Here is a 16,951-nt window from a genome sequence, read left to right on the forward strand (position 1 = left end):
AGCAAAGCTTGCTACTCAGCAAAGCTTGCTACTCAGCAAAGCTTGATGGTTAATGAACCATCCGTTGTGTTTACCTTGGATGGAAACTTACATTCAGATCAGAACAACATCCACCAAGGACAGTGGGAAGTCAACAGTCTAGAACCACAGATTGTAGCAGCATCTGAATCTCACAAGACAGCAAACCCTGGGAAACAAGGTTAATTCACACATCATGAGGAACTGAGGCAAAGTTGACACAACTGAACCACACATTCCGGGAGGGTGACAGGTGACGGGAGATGGACAGGTGGGCGGAGCCACTCAGAGCCAGTCTAATGTAACTTCGCTGATAGCAGTCGGCCAATCGGTGGTTTTGTAGGAGGGTCGCTCACCTCAGAAAATATATAACTCTAGATAGAAAACCTCTGTTCTTAGAAGGTTCATCTGTGAACCCTTCCCTCGCATGCTTGAATAAAAATCGGTTGAACCGAGGTTTTGTCTGAGTGATTCCGTGGTCGCTATACGGGCGGGTGTCGATTCCTTTTTTCAGTGAGTCCACCTTGAAGAAGAAAAGTCTCCTTTTTACCCCAACAGTTATGTTGATTGAGGGATAAATATTTTCCAGGGAAAACTGCGAATAATTCCCCCTGCTCTTCTTCAAAATAGTGCCATGGGATCTTTTATGTCCATTTGCGAGAGCAGAATTGCTTTAATGTCTTATCTGCAAGATGGCACCCCTGGCAGTGCAGCACACCCTCAGCACTGCACTGGGAGTGTCAGTTTGGATTTTTGTGCTCAAGTCCCTGGTGTAGGGCTTGAACCTACAACCTTTCTGACTCAGAGGCGAGGGTGCTGCCCACTGAGCCACAGCTGATGCTGAAAGCTGTTTTAAGGATCACTTACTGCTGGAGATGAAAAATATGTTTCTGCCTGCTCTCTCCAAGAGGAAGCAGACTGGACACACTGGGAGTTGGTCGAGGAGGCGGAGCTGCAGCATCGGGAGGCCTACAAGAGGCACAGCAGTTGGAGGGAGCAGCGGGAGTTCGTCGAGGAGGCAGAGCGGCAGCGTCCGGAGGCCCACAAGAGGCACAGCAGTTGGAGGGAGCAGCGGGAGTTCGTCGAGGAGGCGGAGCGGCAGCGTCGGGAGGCCCACAAGAGGCCCAGAAGTCGGGAAGCCCAGAAGTCGGGAGGCCTACAAGAGGCCCAGAAGTCGGGAAGCCTACAAGAGGCCCAGAAGTCGGGAGGCCCAGAAGTCGGGAAGCCTACAAGAGGCCAGCTGGTGCAGCTGCAGTAGGGGTGAGAAGGCAAAAAAGAAGTACAAGGAAATCGAAAGGTGACGTCACAGCCAAGGGGGTAAGTGATTGGCTGGTGATTGGTGAGTAGTTTTTCTTTTTCTTTTCTTTATCAGTAAGTAACCTTTAGCATTATTGTTGCCAAATTAAGTTAATCTAGGGGTTAAGTCATGGCAGGAGAGCTCGGACACGTGTTATGCTCCTCCTGTAATATGTGGGAAGTCAGGGACGCTTCCAGTGTCCCTGACGACTACATGTGCTGGAAGTGTATCCGGCTGCAGCTCCTGACAGACCGCATTGTGGCACTAGAGCTGCGGGTGGATTCACTCTGGAGCATCCACGATGCTGAGAATGACGTGAATAGCACGTTTAGTGAGTTGGTCTTACCTCAGGTAAAGGTTACACAGCTAGATAGGGGATGGGTGACCAACAGGAAGAGCAGTGAAAGGAAGGTAGTGCAGGAGTCCCCTGCGGTCATCTCCCTGCAAGACAGATACGCTTTGGGTACTGTTGAGGAGGATGATTCATCAGGGGAGGGCAGCAGCAGCCAAGTCCATGGCACTGTGGGTGGCTCTGCTGCACAGGAGGGCAGGAAAAAGAGTGGGAGAGCTATAGTGATAGGCAATTCTATTGTAAGGGGAATAGATAGATGTTTCTGTGGCCGCAACTGAGACTCCAGGATGGTATGTTGCCTCCCTGGTGCAAGGGTCAAGGATGCCTCAGAGTGGGTGCAGGACATTTTGAAGAGGGAGAGTAAACAGCCAGTTGTCGTGGTGCATATAGGTACCAACGATATAGGTAAAAAATGGGATGAGGTCCTACAAGATGAATTTAGGGAGCTAGGAGCTAAATTAGAAAGTAGGACCTCAAAAGTAGTAATCTCAGGATTGCTACCAGTGCCACGTGCTAGTCAGAGTAGGAATTGCAGGATAGCTCAGATGAGTACGTGGCTTGAGGAGTGGTGCAGAAGAGAGGGATTCAAATTCCTGGGACATTGGAAGCGGTTCTGGGGGAGATGGGACCAGTACAAACCGGACGGTTTGCACCTGGGCAGGACCGGAACCAATGTCCTAGGGGGAGTGTTTGCTAGTGCTGTTGGGGAGGGGTTAAATTAATATGGCAGGGGGATGGGAACTTATGCAGGGAGACAGAGGGAAGTAGAATGGGGGCAGAAGCACAAGATAGAAAGAAGAAAAGTAAAAGTGGAGGGCAGAGAAACTCAAGGCAAAAAGCAAAAAGGGCCACATTACACCAAAATCCTAAAGGGGCAAAGGGTGTTAAAAAGACAAGCCTGAAGGTTCTATGCCTCAATGCGCGGAATATTCGGAATAAAGTGGACGAATTAACTGCGCAGATAGCAGTTAACGGATATGATGTAATTGGCATCACGGAGACATGGCTCCAGGGTGACCAAGGCTGGGAACTCAACATCCAGGGATATTCAACATTTAGGAAGGATAAACAGAAAGGAAAAGGAGGTGGGGTGGTGTTGCTGGTTAAAGAGGAAATTAATGCAATAGTAAGAAAGGACATTAGCTTGGATGATGTGGAATCTGTATTGGTGGAGCTGCGGAATACCAAACGGCAGAAAACGCTAGTGGGAGTTGTGTATAGACCACCAAACAGTAGTCGTGAGGTTGGGGACAGCATCAAACAAGAAATTAGGGATGCGTGCAATAAAGGTACAGCAGTTATCATGGGTGACTTTAATCTACATATTGACTGGGCTTATCCAAACTGATAGAATTTGGTGGTGGAGGATTTCCTGGAGTGTATTAGGGATGGTTTTCTAGACCAATATGTCGAGGAACCAACTAGAGGGCTGGTCATCCTAGACTGGGTGATGTGTAATGAGAAAGGGCTAATTAACAATCTTGTTGTGCGAGGCCCCTTGGGGAAGAGTGACATAATATGGTAGAATTCTTTATTAAGATGGAGAGTGACACAGTTAATTCAGAGACTAGGGTCCTGAACTTGGGGAAAGGTAACTTTGATGGTATGAGAAGTGAATTGGTTAGAATAGACTGGCAAGTGATACTTAAAGGGTTGATAGTGGATCGGCAATGGCAAACATTTAAAGATCACATGGATGAACTTCAGCAATTGTACATCTGGAGTAAAAATAAAATGGTGAAGGTGGCTCAACCGTGGCTAACAAGTGAAATTAAGGGTAGTGTTAAATCCAAGGAAGAGGCATATAAATTGGCCAGAAAAAGCAGCAAACCTGAGGACTGGGAGAATTTTGTAATACAGCAGAGGGGGACAAAGGGTTTAATTAGGAGGGGGAAAATAGAGTATGAGAGGAAGCTTGCTGGGAACATAAAAACTGACTGCAAAAGCTTCTATAGATATGAGCAGAGGAAAAGATTAGTGAAAACAAACGTAGGTCCCTTGCAGTCAGATTCAGGTGAATTTATAATGGGGAACAAAGAAATGGTGGACCAGTTAAACAAAGAAAGTCACAAATAACCTTACGGAAATACAAGGGGACCGAGGGTCTAGTGAGAAGGAGGAACTGAAGGATATCCTTATAAAGCGGGAAATTGTGTTAGGCAAATTGATGGGATTGAAGGCAGATAAATCCCTAGTGCGTGATAGTCTGCATCCCAGACTACTTAAGAAAGTGGCCATAGAAATAGTGGATGCATTGGTGATCATTTTCCAATAGTCTATCGACTCTGGATCAGTTCCTATGGACTAGGAGGTAGCTAATGTAACACCACTGTTTAAAAAAGGAGGGAGCGAGAAAACGGGGAATTATAGACCGGTTAGCCTGACATCAGTAGTAGGGAAAATGTTGGAATCAATTATTAAAGATGAAATAGCAGCGCATTTGGAAAGCAGTGACAGGATCGGTCCAAGTCAGCATGGATTTATGAAAGGAAAATCATGCTTGACAAATCTTCTGGAATTTTTTGAGGATGTAACTAGTTGAGTGGACAAGGGAGAACCAGGAGATGTGGTGTATTTCAAAAGGCTTTTGACAAGGTCCCACACAAGAGATTGGTGTGCAAAATCAAAGCACATGGTATTGGGGGTAATGTACTGACATGGATAGCAAACTGGTTAGCAGACAGGAAGCAGAGAGTCCGGATAAACGGGTCCTTTTCAGAATGGCAGGCAGTGACTAATGGAGCACCGCAGGGCTCAGTGCTGGGACCCCAGCTATTTACAATATACATCAATGATTTGGATGAAGGAATTGAGTGTAATATCTCCAAGTTTGCAGATGACACTAAACTGGGTGGCGGTGTGAGCTGTGAGGAGGACGCTAAAAGGCTGCAGGGTGACTTGGACAGTTTAGGTGAGTGGGCAAATGCATGGCAGATGCAGTATAATGTGGATAAATGTGAGGTTATCCACTTTGGGGGCAAAAATACAAAGGCAGAATATTATCTGAATGACGGCAGATTAGGAAAGGGGAGGTGCAACGAGACCTAGATGTCATGGTTCATCAGCCATTGAAAGTTGCCATGCAGGTACAGCAAGCGGTGAAGAAGGCAAATGGTATGTTGGCCTTCATAGCTAGGAGATTTGAGTATAGGAGCAGGGAGGCCTTACTGCAGTTGTACAGGGCCTTGGTGAGGCCTCACCTGGAAAATTGTGTTCAGTTTTGATCTCCTAATCTGAGGAAGGACGTTCTTGCTATTGAGGAAGTGCAGCGAAGGTTCACCAGACTGATTCCCGGGATGGCGGGACTGATATATGAGGAGAGACTAGATCAACTGGGCCTTTATACACTGGAGTTTAGAAGGATGAGAGGGGATCTCATAGAAACGTATAAGATTCTGACGGGACTGGACAAGTTAGATGCGGGAAGTCTAGAACCAGGGGACACAGTCTTAGGATAAGGGGCTGGCCATTTAGGACTGAGATGAGGCGAAACTTCTTCATTCAGAGAGTTGTTAACCTGTGGAATTCCCTGCCGCAGAGATTTGTTGAGGCCAGTTCGTTAGATATATGCAAAAGGGAGTTAGATATGGCCCTTACGGCTAAAGGGATCAAGGTGTATGGAGAGAAAGCAGGAAAGGGGTACTGAGGTGAATGATCAGCCATGATCTTATTGAATGGTGGTGCAGATTCGAAGGGCCAAATGGCCTACTTCTGCATCTATTTTCTATGTTTCTATGTTTCTATTCCATAAAACTGTAATCCTTGAATGATTCATTGGCCTTGGAGGTGGGAAAGCGCAGATTCACCAGAATGATACCAGGGCTTAACATGTGAGGACAGATTGCGTAAAACTGGCTTGTATTCCCTTGAGTTTCATAGGGGAAACTTAAACTAGAGGACATTGCCTTAGAATAAGGGGCCGACCATTTTAAAACTGAGATGAGGAGGAATTTCTTCTGTCAGAGGGTTGTAAATCTGTGGAATTTGCTGCCTCAGAGAGTTGTGGAGGCTGGGTCATTGAATAAATTTAAGGCGGAAATAGACAGATTTTTGAGTGATAAGGGAGTAAAGGGTTATGGGGGGTAGGCAGGGAAGTGGAGCTGAGTCCATGATCCAATCAGCCATGATCTTATTGAATGGTGGAGTAGGCTCAAGGGGCCAAATGCCGATGCCTGCTCCTATTTCTTATGTTCTTATGTTCATAAGGTTGAAGTGATCTAATCGAGGTGTTTAAAATGAGTAAAGGTTTCGATAAGTGGATACAGTGAAACTATTTCCTCTGTTAGGGGGGAAGCCAGAGGGGGGCATAATCTTAAAGTTAGAGTGAAGCCATTTAGGAGTGTGACACAAAGGCTGTGGATACTGGGCCAAATTAAATGAGATCGATAGATTTTTTTTGTTTGGTGAGGGTATCAAGGGATCTGGAACAAATGCAGATAATTGAATGGTGGAACAGGCTCGAGGGGCTGAATGTCCTCACTCCTGTTCCTATGAATTCTGTAAAGCTGAAACTCAGACAAAGGACATATACCTCCCGGCATTGCTAGGTTTCCCAGGTTAGCCACACCTGCTTGGGCTGAGATTGTAAACTAGTGCACTGACTAATATAAGTTGTGAGGAGTATGCAAAGAGGCTTCAAGGGGATATAGACAGGCTAAGTGAGTGGGCAAGAACGTGGCAAATGGAATATAATGTGGAGAAATGTGAAGTTATCCACTTTGGTTGGAAAAATAGAAAAGCAGAGTATTTTTTAAATAGTGAGAGATTGGGAAATGTTGGTGATCCTTGTACACCAATCACTGAAAGTTAACATGCAGGTACAGCAAGCTATTAAGAAAGCAAATGGTATGTTGGCCTTTATGACAAGAGGATTTGAGTATAAGAGTAAAGACGTCTTGCTGCAACTTTATAGGGCCCTGGTGAGACCGCAACTGGAGTATTGTGTACAGTTTTGGTCTCCTTACCTAAGGAAGGATATACTTGCCACAGAGGGAGTGCAATGAAGGTTCACCAGACTGATTCCTGGGATGGAGGGATTGTCCTATCAGGAGAGATTGAGTAGACACAGCCTATATTCTCTAGAGTTTAGAATAATTAGAGGTGATCTCATTGAAACATACAAAATTCTTACAGGGCTTGACAGGGTAGATGCAGGGAGGATGTTTCCCCGGGCTGGGGAGTTGAGAACCAGGGGTCACAGTCTCAGAATAAGGGGTCGGCCATTTGGGACTGAGATGAGGAGGAATTTCTTCACTCAGAGGGTGGAGAATCTTTGGAATTCTCTACTCCCCAGAGGGCTGTGGAGGCTCAGTCTTTGAGTATATTCAAGACAGAGATCGATAGATTTTCGAATATTAATTGAATCAAGGGACATGAGGATAGTTCAGGCAAGTGAAGTTGAGGTCGAAGATCAGCCATGATCTCATTAAATGGTGGAGCAGGCTCGAGGGGCTGAATGGCCCACACCTGATCCTAAGTCTTATGTTCTTGTGTTCTTATAAGATGCTACGGGTCTTGCTAAACTACAATAGTGAGTAAGGAGGACCCCTGGAAGGACCCCATCTTTCTGGTCATGACCTGGAGATTAACATAAAATCAACATAATATGATCGCAGACAAGTATCTCACGAGTTGGAAATTGGGTTGGATGGTGTCATCATGTCATTACCATCTCATTTGAATGTCCCCACCCAAAAATAGGTGGGTACAACCACTATCCACCAGAAATGACAATTTCTTCTGCTGTTTGCTTAACGTCCTAAATGGGGCAGAACAGAATGGGAAATCTAGGGAGTCGAAATTCGGGTGCTGATATCGCCGGTGTTAGATGATAACTGGAAGTTAAGCATCTGGGGGTGCTGGGTGCTGTTCAAGCCCGATGCGAAATTCACTTGAAACCGCCAGCTAACGCCATGGAAACCATGACGTTAGTCCGCGTACAACGCCTCCTTGGCGCCCTTCTCGCCACATTCACTTTTGCTGCCTCACGTCCACAACGCCTGAAAAAGTTGGACTGTACACGGCGGGGAAATGAATCCGGGGCGTTATTTAAAGGGAATTGCAGCCAGATCTCAGAGTTGTCGGTCAGGGCTGCGTTTGATGCTCGCATCAAACAATAGGGTGTTGGCCTCGCACTGCTCTTCACTCATCACATTGACTACAATATCTGGGATACATTCCTGGGTTCCACATCGGAGAAATGTGAAAGTTGGATTTCGCTGTGACCGGTGCCAAGTGATGGGGACGGTGATCGCACACCACCTCATCCCTCGGAGACGGCTTGAAAGGCGCCGGCTGCGATGCTGGTGATGTTGGCCTGGCCGAGGACGCTAATATTGGTGCGTCTGTCCTCCCAGGGGAGTTGTAGGATCTTGCAGAGACATCGCTGGTGGTATTTCTCCAGCAACTTGAGGTGTCTACTGTATACGGTTCACGTCTCTGAGCCATACAGGAGGGCGGGTATTATTACAGCCCTGTAGACCATGAGCTTGGTGGCAGATTTGAGGGCCTAGTCTTCGAACACTCTTTTCCTCAGGCTGCACTGGCGCACTGGAGGCGGTGTTGGATCTCGTCGTCAATGCCTGCTCTTGTTGATAGGAGGTTCCCGGGATATGGGAAGTGGTCCACGTTGTCCAGGACCACGCCGTGAATCTTGGAATATCTTGGACTAAATAGGAATATGTGACCAACCCCAGAATAATTACACCTTCTGCCACCAGGGTCCTTCTCATGGATGCAGTACTGTGTCACTGACAACAGATGGCGGTGTTGTGTGATTAACCATTGGTTTACTCAGTGGAACAATATCTGCATCTCGAAAAGAGAGGGAAAGAAAGAGAACAAACCCTGCCTTTATAAACGGGTGTAGGCGGCGCGGCGGGTGTACACAAGGGCGCCTGGCTGGAGAAGATGACTGAAGTAGGGTAGGCAAAGACCCAAGAGGGATATGACAGTGAGGATGAGGATCTTGAAGTCAATTTCCCAGAGCACAGGGCTTCAGTAGGCCGAGATTTTCCCGACCCCGGTGGTTCCGGGGCAGGCGACGTCGACCACGGCTCCTGACCCCGCTGCTGGCTCCATCCCGCTCCGGAAAACGGAAAAGGAAGACGCGCAGAAGGACCCCACCTTTCTGGTCATGACCTGAAGATTAACATAAAATCAACATCGTATCATCCTCCAAACGATTGGGCTGATCGCAGAAAAGTATCTCACGAGGTGGAAATGGAGTTGGATGGTGTCATCATGTCATTACCGTGCCAAGCGATGGCAGTGGATCGCACACCATCTCGTCCCGCGGAGACAGCTTGAAAGGCGCCGGCTAAAGAGACAGCTCTAGGCAAATGTGGATCCTCCCCAGGGGAGAGGCCCCAGACGGTGGAGCAGGAGGCCGTACAGATGCAGGTTTTACCGCACGCATTACTCTTATCTCGAGATGTCCGAGGAGCAGTGCTTACAAAGGCTCAAGGAGGTGGTCACGGGGCTTTGCAAACTGCTGCAGACACACCTGGCAGCTGACATCGGCACCAGGACCTTGCTGTCCGTGGCAGTGAAAGTGACAGCAGCACTCGGCTTCTGTGGTACCAGCTCCTTCCAGTCTCCTGTAGGCGAGATACGCAACATCTCGCAGTTTGCAGTACATCGCTGTATTCACCAGGTTACCGACGCTCTCTGCAGCAAACGATTACACTGGATCAAGTTCAGCATGTCCAGGGAAGACCTGGATGAGCGCTCCCGTGACTTCGCCAGCATAGCGGGCTTCCCCAGGGTTCAGGGAGCCATCGATTCTACTCATCTGGCATTGCGGGCCCCGCCTCACCTGGCCAGCCTCTGCACCTGGTCATCTGCTGAAGACATCACGCCCCAACCCCCCCCAAGCCTCTGTGCACACAAACGGCAACACAAGGTTGTGACAAATGAAACAGATTTGTATTGACACAAAACACCGTAGTGTGCTGTAAAGAAACAGTAAAGGTCGCCATTATTTACAGCAAACAATAATTGAAACCAGTCCCCTTGAAACATTATCACCCACATGCACGTGCAACTATTCACATTACTTCATCATAGAACAAGGATACCATCTCTGAGCAGCATCACACAATTCTTTATTGGCTCATCCAATTCTGACTATTGACATTATTTCACATTAGAGCAAGGTGACCATTTCTGGCCACTAGCACACACATCTTTACCGGCTCTTTCTCCGTGCTTTCCCACCCTTCCCTTCTCCCTCCTCCCAGACCTACTGCTCCTCCTCAATGGTGTCTCAGTGCCTGCAGCAAGGCTGGTAGAAGGTCGCTGTGTTGGCACCGCTGCCACAGCTGATGGCCTAGCAGGATGTTCCACACAAGCCCAGGGCCCTGGAAGTCTCGGCTGCGGACTGCATCACCTCAGCATGGGCGGCAGCACTCTGTGGGGGATAGGTTGCAGAAAGCAGCAAGGACAAGGGAGGAATGATGTCGTCCTGAGACAATGCTACTCCCCCGGGGCAAAGCCTCAGCATCTTGAATGGGCCCAAGGTGACCTCTGGCGTTTGTGATTTGACAAAGAATTGGAACGATTGGCTACGAATTTCCCCCCCCAAAAAAAAAAAAATCTGGAGCTCTCGGCCTTTTGGCTAAGATGATGCGTAACTGACCTGACAGGGGAGTAACCATGACCAGAAAGTGGTTCTCCCTGGATCAGGAAGGTGGTTCTCCTATGCTTTTTGGAAATAGGAGGTGGGTGGGGTGGTTTGACCCAACCACCTCCATGGCACGAACCTGGTATTGCAGTACTTCTAGGAACGGTGCTTGGGCTCTAGGCCTTTTGGCTAAGAGCAAATACATTGGCGCAGAGTGATCCTTGAATGGGCCCAAGGTGACCTTTGGTGTTTATGATCTGACAAGTTGATCTGACAAAGAATTGGAAAGATTGGCAACGAATAAAACAAAAAGAAAATCTGGAGCTCTCTGGCTGAGCACAGATTGCTGCCGTGTTTCACCAACGTTAGTTCCCCGTGCAACTGATGGGGCCCCAGACACGATGGCAGTGGTCAGTGCCTGCGTGGATGGAGGTTGGCTCTGCATCAGGGCAGACTGCGACTGCAGCACACCTCGGAGCTGATTGATGCCACCACGCACTGACGACACGACAGTCTGCAGGCCTACCATAGCGTCGGCCTGGTGCTCAATGGCTACTGCCACATCAGCCATAGCCCATGCCACCATGCCGGGAACCCCACGGTCACTTGAAGCAACCAACATCCGTTGGTATCTACCAAAGATCGGCCACCGAGCCACAAATACAATCGCTGAGGCGGCCTCCACCACACTCAAAGCAAGTGCATCGAGACTCTCGGGCACCCTCGACAAAACAGCCAGCAGATCGCTGTGCATCTGCGATGACTGTCTGGCGAGATCCTCGAAGTGGGCCTGATCATCAGAGTGCTGCTGAGCATCACTCAGGCGCTCACTCACCCTCCAGGGAGATGGCCCCTGATCTCCTCTCACCCCCCGTGGCGTTGCTGCAGGCCACTGGGTCCCGGAGCATCACCCACCTCCATCTACCTGACCACGCCTTCCGACAAAAAGCTGCTGGCCCCGCTCTGTGAGGACGCTGCCTCTTCGGTCACGTCCAGAGAGGTGTCCTCCACCTCCTCGTCCTCTCCACCGTCACCCGCAGTGGAAGGCTGGCATACAGGCCCCTGGCCGTCTGAGTCGTCATCTGAAAGCCCAAAGCCAGAGAAGAGTGGTTACCTGCAGGGGATGGGACCGGGAGCGGCAAATACTTTCGAGAATGGCAGTCTCGTGGATAGAGCTGTAGGATTGTGGGGTCGGTCCGAAGTGTCCAGCCGGATGCTGCAAAGGGACTCAATCAACCGTCACTGTCCCCAGGAGTGGGGTCGGCCTCACCCACCGCCATGCCACCCACTTGAACGGCCATCAGGGCCGAGACGCGTTCCTCGAACGGAGTCGGGGCCTGCAGGTCAGAGTCCCCTCCTCCAGTCCGCATCTGCTCCTGAGGTTGTGGGCGAGCTTGTCCTGTGAGATGAAAGAGAACGCCTGAGTTAGAGCCCTCTATCAGTGTGTCCCAAGTGCCTGACACAGTTTAGTACATGTAACTGTATGAGTGTGTTTGCAGTGCGATGTAACCTCCACTCGCTGGGTGGTGTTACTGTGGCAATGCTTGAATTTGGGGGCCAGGACCTAACAGCAACGGGGAGGCTACCGTCTTCGAGACGCACGTGAAGACTGAGGAGTCACCAATATGGGGGGTGGGTCTGCAGAACGGAGTAGCAAGGTTACCAGCCAATGCAGGGCCTTGCAGTGGGTGAGGCTTCAAATGGGAACTTTCCATCTGGCCTCACACACATAGAGCACGGATTCCCAGACACTACATTGAGAGAGTGCACAGTGAGATCAGAGCTTGGCATCTTGACGGTTCAAATGTAAGATACGCACCCTCACCAGCCGCATCATGTGCTATGGGGAAAAAGTGGGACTATGGTGTTGAGATAGAGGATCAGCCATGATCATATTGAATGGCAGTGCAGGCACGAAGGGCTGAATGGCCAACTACTGCTCCTATTTTCTATGTTTCTATGTTTTGTCCACTTTTGTAAGCAACCAGCGGCAGTCCTGACCACCGTGTCAATCGCACTTCTTGTGAGATTTGCCTCCGTAGGCCTCTGTCTGTTGGTCCCCACCACCTCGCCAGGGCATCAAGGAGAGCATCCAGGGCGGTGTCCGAGAACCAGTGGGCGTGCTGAGGAGCTGCTGCTGGGTCTGCCATGCTCAGACACGGAGTGAGTGCGTAGGAGGGGAACATAGCCAGGAGATGTTGAGCCGCCTAATCAATGCTTCAATTAAATCCAGGGAGCACCACTATGTCTGTGGCATGGCTCCAAGTGCTGCTCAAGTCCCGGATGTTGAGCCAACGCTGAATGGCCAACTTAATGCAGTGTAGTGCCTCCAGGTAAGTTTTAGGCATCCACACCGAATTTTGCGTTTGGGGACGTGCCTGAAGCGAGGCGTTAAAAATTTCTCTCGTGCGGTGACACTGCATGAAAAATCTCGGGACCGAAGTTTGACCTCTAGGTTTGGTATCCTCAACGCGATGGGCTCTTTGAAAAGGACACTGATAGTTTGCGGAGTGCAAGGTAATTTTGTGCTGTGCAAAGTCGGAACTGAGCTGCACCTCATTTCTCAAACTTCAAACTTTCTAGTGCATAAAGATGACTAAATAGGAATCATCATCATCATAGGCAGTCCCTCGGAATCGTGGAAGACTTGCTTCCATTCTTAACATGAGTTCTTAGGTGGCTGTACAGTTCAATAGGTGAATCTCAGTCTCTGTCACAGGTCGGACAGATAGTCGTTGAGGGAAGGGGTGGGTGGGACTGGTTTGCCGCACGCTCCTTCTGCTGCCTGCGCTTGGTTTCTGCATGCTCTTGGAAATGAGACTCGAGGTGCTCAGCGCCCTCCCGGATGCGCTTCCTCCACTTAGGGCGGTCTTTGGCCAGGGACTCCCAGGTGTCGGTGGGGATGTTGCAATTTATCAGGGAGGCTTTGAGGGTGTCCGTGTAACCTTTTCGCTGCCCACCTTTGGCTCGTTTGCCATGAAGGAATTCCGAGCTTGCTTTGGGAGTCTCGTGTCTGGCATACAAACTATGTGGCCTGCCCAGTGGAGCTGATCAAGTGTGGTCAGTGCTTCAATGCTGGGGATGTTAGCCTGGCTGAGGACACTAATGTTGGTACGTCTGTCCTCCCAGGGGATTTGTAGGATCTTGCGGAGATATCGCTGGTGGTATTTCTCCAGCGACTTGAGGTGTCTACTGTACATGGTCCATGTCTCTGAGCCATACAGGAGGGCGGGTATTACTACAGCCCTGAAGACCATGAGCTTGGTGGCAGATTTGAGGGCCTGGTCTTCAAACGCTCTTTCCCGCAGGCTTCACTGGCGCACTGGCGCACTGGAGGCGGTGTTGGATCTCATCGTCAATGCCTGCTCTTGTTGATAGGAGGCTCCCGAGATATGGGAAGTGGTCCACGTTGTCCAGGGCTGCGCCGTGGATCTTGGAATATCTTGGACTAAATAGGAATATGTGACCAAACCCAGGAACAATGACACCTTCTGTCACCAGGGTCCTGCATGGATGCAGTACTGTGTCACTGACAGCAGATGGCGGTGTTGTGTGATTAACCATTGGTTTACTCAGTGGAACAATATCTGCATCTCGAAAAGAGAGGGAAAGAAAGAAAACAAACCCTGCGTTTATAAACGGGTGTAGGCGGCGCGGCGGGTGTACGCAAGGGTGCCTGGCTGGAGAAGATGACTGAAGCCGGGTAGGCAAAGACCACATTAGAATGTGACAGTGAGGATGGGGATCTTGAAGTCAATTTTCCAGACCACAGGGATTCACTAGGCCGAGATTTTCCTGACCCTGGTGGTTCCGGGGCAGGCAATGTCGACCCCGGGTCCCGACACCGCTGCTGGCTCTATCCCGCTCTGGAAAATGGAAAAGGAAGTCATGTGGAAGGACCCCACCTTTCTGGTCATGAAGATTAACATAAAATCAACATAGTACCATCTTCCAAACGATTGGGCTGATCGCAGACAAGTATCTCACGAGGTGGAAATTAGGTTGGATGGTGTCATCATGTCATTACCATCTCAGTTGAATGTCCCCGCCCAAAGGTAGGTGGGTGCCAGCACTATCCACTAAAAAAAATGACAATTTCTGCTGCTACAGTCCAAAATTGGTCAGAACGCAAGGAGAAATCTAGGTTTGGTATCCTCATTGCGATGGGCTCTTTGAAAAGGACACTGACAGTTTGCGGAGTTTCAGGTAACTTTGCGCTGCGCAAAGTTGGAACTGAGCTGCATCTAATTTCTCAAAGGCCAAACTTTCTCGTGAATACAGACGACTAAACAGGAATATGTGACCAAACGCCAGAACAATTACGCCTTCTGCCACCAGGGTACTGCTCATGGAGAGCAGCGGGAAATCACGGTGGAGGTGCGGCGAGTGTTTTTGTGGCGGAGGAGCGGTGAGGGATCGTGGTGGAGGTGCGGCGAATGTTTGTGGCGGAGGAGCAGTGAGGGATCGTGGCGGAGCTACGGCGAATGAGGGTACGGGGCCCAGAGGGCCCAGGGGCAGCACGGGCCCAGCCCACACCGTGATATGTGCGCGCACTAGGTCTGTGCAGCAGAGCAGGTCTCCAGTCGTCCTGGTTAACCCTTGCCACTGGAGCAAGACTGAGCTCTGTCAAGCCCGTGTGGTGGCTGGTGTGCAACGGTCACCACACGTTAAAAAAATCCACGCACAGGCATCTTCCACCCCCTCAATTGGAGTTCAGGACTGGAACATTGTGTCCTTCATTGAAACATCTGTGCTTGTAGAAGCAAGTCATCCTCATTCGAGGGACCGCTTATGATGATGACTTCTCATGGATGCAGTACTGCGTCACTAACAGCAGATGGCGGTGTTGCGTGATTAACCATTGGTTTACTCAGTGCAACAATATTTGCATCTCGAAAAGAGAGGGAAGGAAAAAAAAACACTGCATTTATATAGAGCTGTTCACATCCCCAAGGCATCTCAAAGCCCCTCACAGCATTGGATTACATTTGATGGGCAGTCACTGTTGACTCACAGGCAAACATAGCAGCCAAGTCGCACACAGCAAGATCCCACAGACCGCAATGAGTTCGATGGCCACTGAATCTGTCTTGGTGTTGTTCATTGAGAGATGCCTGTTGACCAGCACGCCGGGAGAACTCCCCTGCTCTTCGTCAAAGAAAAGTGCACCCGAACAGACGCTCAGGGGCCTCCCTTTAACAACTCCTCCTAATGGCGGTACTCCCGAGAATGCAGCATTCCCATAGTACTGCATGGAATGATCAGCCTAGGTTAGGTGCTTTATATCATGGAGTGGGCCATCAATTCACAACCTACTTACCCTGAGGTGAGAAATACATAGAAGTTACACCAGAACTGCCCATTTCACCCCACCAGTCTGTGCCAATGCTCCCCCCCCCCATGTGAGCAAGTAGTTCTCATCACATTTACCCACCCTGACCAACTATCCCTTCAATCCCTTTACTTCCATGCATCTACCCAATCTAATCTTCAATGTTAACATCGTTTCTGCCTCCAGCACTCACGCAGGAAGTGACTTCCACAGCCTCACAGCTCTCTGGGTAATGCAGTTTCCCCTAAAACACTTACATTTAATCTTGTATCTATGCTCCCGTGTTCTTAATCCCTCAACTACTGGAAACAGTCTGCCCCATCCCTTCATCATTTTAAACACGGGGGGGGGTAGAAATGGATTATCGCCCTGTTTGGGGGCGGTTACTTTTGAGAGGTGGGAAATTTAGCGGCAGGACCGAAAGTTACCCCCCCCCTCAAAAACATGCGTTTAGCGTTCCCGAAAGGAAATGGATCGCTAAATCAAGTACACTACTTCCATCTTGGAGCGTTAACGTGGGGGTGTGGGGAACGTTTCATCAGCGATGCACCCTGGGCCATGCAGCGCTGTCGCTTTCAAAGGGCCCTTCACCCACCCCCCCCCCACCCCCCTTAAAGGGACGGGCCATCGCTGACAGTTCTGCAAATAAAGATTGACCTAGACCACCGAGGGAGTGGGGGAGCCATGTGATCAGCCCGGCACCCAATCAGAGTGCGGGCTGAGCGATCGCGGGAAGGACCCTGCAAAGAAAACGGATCAAAAGAGCAGAAACAACGGTACATTTAAAAAAAATGTTTTACCTCGGCCACCTCCCCTTCACTGATCGCCCTGGTAACGGCCGGCCACCCGATCCCCACCTCCTGCGGCTGTCGGTGTTTCCGCCCGGCGCCGCCGCGGGGGGGTGCGAATGTCAAATTTGGGGCGATGCACGCGGCGATGACGTCACGACCTCTGGGCGCAGGAGATCAGGGCGCAATGCCGTGGCGCCGCCGCTAAACTCACGCCCAATATGGCAGGAGTCGTTGTTAGCGCCTGGTTGCTAACGCATTTGCGGCCCGTTAGCGCCCTCCGCGGGGTCATCAACCGGAGGCTCACACGCACCGAATTTCCGGGCCCCACTGCGAACAACTGAGCCAAATTGATAACCTCCATTTAGGGAAAGCGAATCTAGAACATTACTTCAAACTGAAGTGTGACAGTTGGACAAGAGATGCAGGTTCAAACAGGTGAAAGGACATTTAGGACTGTTATCAGAAAAGGAAGCAAATAGTCTGTGATTGTTCTTCTGCAGATGGGATCAAGGAAATGCCATCTGCAGGAAACAAATGG

The 16,951-nt window shown here is 49.8% G+C and overlaps 1 non-coding gene across 1 annotated transcript; it reads left to right on the forward strand.

Moving 5' to 3' along the window:
- Positions 1–10,267: 10,267 nt before the first annotated feature.
- LOC139230716 (U2 spliceosomal RNA) lies at positions 10,268–10,466 on the forward strand. The gene has a single exon (XR_011587963.1). It is a non-coding gene; the product is annotated as a U2 spliceosomal RNA (small nuclear RNA).
- Positions 10,467–16,951: the final 6,485 nt, after the last annotated feature.

Source organism: Pristiophorus japonicus, chromosome 19, assembly GCF_044704955.1.
Source record: "Pristiophorus japonicus isolate sPriJap1 chromosome 19, sPriJap1.hap1, whole genome shotgun sequence".
Taxonomy (NCBI): Eukaryota; Metazoa; Chordata; class Chondrichthyes; family Pristiophoridae; genus Pristiophorus; species Pristiophorus japonicus.